General features: G+C 36.6%; 1 non-coding gene across 1 annotated transcript; it reads left to right on the forward strand.

Moving 5' to 3' along the window:
- The first annotated feature begins 4130 nt into the window (after window positions 1-4130).
- Window positions 4131-4204, forward strand: TRNAN-AUU (transfer RNA asparagine (anticodon AUU)). The gene has a single exon. It is a non-coding gene; the product is annotated as a tRNA-Asn (tRNA).
- Window positions 4205-4746: the final 542 nt, after the last annotated feature.

The following is a 4746-nucleotide window of genomic DNA, read 5'->3' on the forward strand; positions in this document are numbered from 1 at the left end:
TTCAGTCCTCGTTATCATTGATGCAATTACCAGCGTTGCAGTAAACGACGATATATTCTCGTAAGTTGTCGAAGCTGAATCGTCTTCGCCTATCGCTTAAACAGTTTTTGTATCGAGATAATTTCTGAAGAATACCTCTAAAATGGGGATCCCTCAATTTCTTTGGAGAATATTTCCACTGAGCATCATGTTGCACGTGTCGTTTAGACCCGCACAACTAAATGATGATGATGATGGTTCCTCAGATTTAATTTCAACGTATTTCTTGTGCGATGTACTGTTGCAATTTTTCTCTATAGCCTGAGTTGTTCTGGTTTTTATTTAAATTTTACATACATTACACACGATATTGTCTTCGTTAATACATAAAATGTCACTCTCATACTTCATAATTGCATTTCGTATCTCTGAGCGAATTTAACGTTTTGCCGTCTACATTATGAATGGATCAGCACTACACTATTCAACGCGTGCTAAATACTTGAGCAGGATAACACAACTGCACACATTGCGTTGCAATGTTACTATGTTATTTTACGACGCTTTGTCAACTGCTATAGTTATCTAGCGTCTAAGCGAGATGAAGATGATAATGCTAGCGAGATGAGTACAGACTCCAGCGCCGAAAGTTACCCAACATTTGTTCTTAACTGGTTGAGGGAAAACCCCGGAAAACCTCAACCAGGTAACTTATTCCAACCAGAATTTGAACGCGGTCTCGCTAGTTTCATGGTTAGACATGCTATCTGTTTCTTCACAATGATGGAATATAATAGTGATAGTAAATTATTGATAATAATTTCTGCTTTCGTTGTCGTGCTTAAATTGAGTAATCACGATGATAAAGTATCTTACGGTCCAGAAATATATCCTAAAATCATATCAATTAATGCTGTGTAAGGAACTCCATTTGTGAAGTAACGTAGAGAAAGAAAACTCATTTATAATTCCGTAACTTCCATAACGCAACATAAAATGGAAGGCACGAGTTATAAAAAAGTTATGTAGCAACTTTTATTATATTCCCTGGTGGAAAATGGATTCGTTGCAAATTGAATAGACTTTCGCTTTGCATGCTTTTAACTTAAAAACACACGGAAACCAAGGCTGTCGTGCAAGTCTTCAGTCCTTTTTCCCCTGATACTCGTTGATTAAATTCACGCCATCCCTTCCTTGCACGTATGCATAGTCGATATTAAAAAGCTAAGGTCAACTACAAAGAATACTTGCACAATGTTATATTTTTAACACTGAACCTGAAGTTTTATTGTTGCTAGCCCATGTTTCTAAATATTTTCGTCTTCCTCGATGTCATCATACTATTGGACTCTTTTAAGTTCCCAGTTTTTTTTTATGACGTTGCATAACCCATACTAGATATTCACAATTAGTGGATTACCTGTCCATATAAGCATGAAAAGTTTTGCTGTGAATTCAGTCTTAAGTTCAATTCATTTCAGCCTGAACAGGTTCTAGAAAATAGCCTACTTTATTACTAGAGAACTATCAGTATCTAATCGTAAACATTTTTTTTACAAGTGACTAAATCGCTTAAATAATTATATTAATGTTCCCACTTATTCCTATTTTCCTCTTAAAAGAATTCTACTGAATAAGATTAAAACCTCTACATGGACATCATTTTATTTTTACTTCAATTTTTATTGTACCTGAGTTTTGGATGTACTTCACTCCCACCCCTTCTACTAATGAAGTTCAACCGTCCTCCACACAGTTCCAAGACCACATATACAGTCATAGTAGCCTTACGGTCATAGTAAACAGTACGTTCCAAAAATATGTTCGCGTTTTCCAGTGACGAAAGAGCTTTCAATATTGAATCATTTTCGCACAGGTATTGTCGTCCATTTGCCTACGTCGTATCCCAGTTTCCCCCATCAGTTTTTATTCGCCAGCTAGTGACTGGGCTGTCTTAGCTCTTTTCTGAGAACATTAATTTCTGTTAGGAATTGGACGTCTACGTAATATTATGCAACTGTTTAGAATAACTTAAATAAAAGGCCCTCGTTAAGTAATAATTAACTGTCACGTTATTTCCTCCCTTTCTACGACTCTACGACATAACCACTTGAACGGACAGTAGATAGTATGTCTGAGTAATTTTATCTTTTCGGATCCGACAGAAGTGAAGACTGAATTTACAGTACGTAAGGTACTCTTTTATAGAGTAGGTACAGAATTATTTCAACATGAGTTACTAGTACGAAGGACGAAACTGGTAATTGGGATTAGGTACAGTAGTCTATAGTGCGATAAAATGCACATTAGAACTGAAGCCTGTATCGAAATGAACGGCCACCATTTTCAAAAATGTGTTTAAATATCCATATTATGATTATTTTTCAATTTAACTTCATTCTCTATATTGTACGCTAATGTGCTGTAGACAGTATAATATACACTGCATAATGAATACGTCCACATGGACTGCTCAGTTCGTGAGTAAAAACACTCATTGTTAATACTGTACTGTATTTTGATTAAACAAAAACCTAATGAAAATGATCCAACTCAAAAGCGCGATATTTCCTAGTTTACGTAAATGGATGAACTACTTTTTTTCCCTCCTATACCTAGTAAAGTGATTTGTTTGTATATTACGCTAGTATCATCGAACTCCAGTCGTGGAAGGAGGTAACAAACGGCGTTGATCCATCGGTATAGCCAGGTTAATATTAAAAATGTTAGTAAAAATAAAATGATGTCCCTGTATAACAATTACTATATAAACAATTTTTAACCTAAATATTAAGAAATTTTAGAAAGATCATAAAATGAAAAGGCAAATACGGATTAAGAACTTAGCCTCATTCCACACTCATATTTGCAATATGGAAATGAGTGCTGGAATCTGCGAGGAAGAAATAAAACAATGGAATAACGCTCAGCAAATGGGATTCCTGCGATCTTTAATGAAGCCAACACAAAATGAAAAGCCAAGACGTAATAAATACCTCGAGCGCTTAAATGAGGATCAATACAGAAAAGTCAGAAGGCAATATACTCCGTACGTGTATGCCCAAGAACTCGACCGACATCACAGCGCGTGGAGTAACATCACAGTCTACTATATACAGTCACGAAGCTTGAGTTTTGAGGGTGCTAGAAACAATAGACTGTGACGGTACTATTTTGCATTGCCTATAATGAGGCGATATTAGCAATCCTAGTGGTGAGCAACTATCTAATGTTTGCATATTTACTACGTATTGAGCTTCGCGACTGTATATACTAGACTGTGGTAACATGCCACAATTGCTGCTCCATACAAGGAAGATGTTTTATTTTACAAAAAATGACAATATTTTCAAATGTCTTGAATTTTGGAAAAATCCATTCGAATAAATAAATTTGGTATTTGATATTTTTTGTCTTATTCTTCTGCTTCTTCACATCAGGGATCAGGCGGTTTGCCTGTTTCGTTCTCACACTGTTCCGTCTTATCTCCATCTCTTCCTCGGGAGTCCAATGCTTTTTTTCCCCTTGTTGTTTGTAATTATCTATATCAATGGTAGGCCTATTCTTTCTAAACTCTTCCGGTTCATATGTTGTATCCAGTCTTCTCTATTCTCTATTACCTTCTTATTAATTTCTTGTATATTAATTTCTTCCCGTATTGATTCGTTTCGTACTACTACAAATTCCACAATTTGCGACATCTGGCCGACATCTACGGCTGACCACTGGTATCCGGAATACAAAGCAGGAGGTTAACTTAAAAATAAAATACAATATGATTTGCTGGGAGAATACAAAACAATGATAAATTTAAAAATAAAGTACAATTTGAATAATTTCAAGGGAAAAATTGTTCCGGGGCCAGGTATCGATCCCGGGACCTCTGGTTGAACGTACCAGCGCTCTTACCAACTGAGCTACCCGGCCTCGGAACAATTTTTCCCTTGAAATTATTCAAACCTGCTTTACAGGGAGCTTTACCTGAAAGACTAGATTTGCATAATATATACGTCACTGTGTACGTTAACAGAAAACCACAATTCCAAGTCACACAGAGAATGTGTGCACTCGATGTGGGTCTCTGGCGTTTCGTCAGCCCACGTGAGTTGTGTGGATATAAAGGGAAAAGTTGAGACGGTGTCGGGTGGAGTTTCAGGGTAGCTCAGTTGGTAAGAGCGCTGGTACATTCAACCAGAGGTCCCGGGATCGATACCCGGCCCCGGAACAATTTTTCCCTTGAAATTATTCAAATCTGCTTTACAGGGAGCTTTACCTGAAAGACTAGATTTGCATAAGTACAATTTGATTTCGGAGAAACATGAGATGAAAATAAATGAAGAATAATGAAATTATGTAAATAATTGCACGTAGTAGCAACATGTATTAGGATTTAACAGAAGAAAATTGTCAATACTCCATCTATATAGCCTGTCCAAATTATGCTGTAGATCAAAAGCGTCTTATTGTTTGTGAATATTGGCAATATTACGAAAACTATTAATATTCACGATTCTGTATGCTTCACACAATGTTTTAGCACATAAATTACCTCTTTGTTAGTGCTCCACAAACCTGCACAAGTTCACGTGCACGATTCTGGGTGTCACGAATGCATGGTTGCTATGAAATATTCCTGACATCATGTATGAAAATTTACAACCGTGTCAGCAATTCAGGAACGGAAGCTACGAGAAGAGTAAAAGCTGAAGTGTCTTGTGTGCACGCCATGAAGAATCATGTATTCATATTTTGTACAGTACAAAGGCG

Source organism: Periplaneta americana, chromosome 12 (genome assembly GCF_040183065.1).
Source record: "Periplaneta americana isolate PAMFEO1 chromosome 12, P.americana_PAMFEO1_priV1, whole genome shotgun sequence".
Lineage (NCBI taxonomy): Eukaryota > Metazoa > Arthropoda > Insecta > Blattodea > Blattidae > Periplaneta > Periplaneta americana.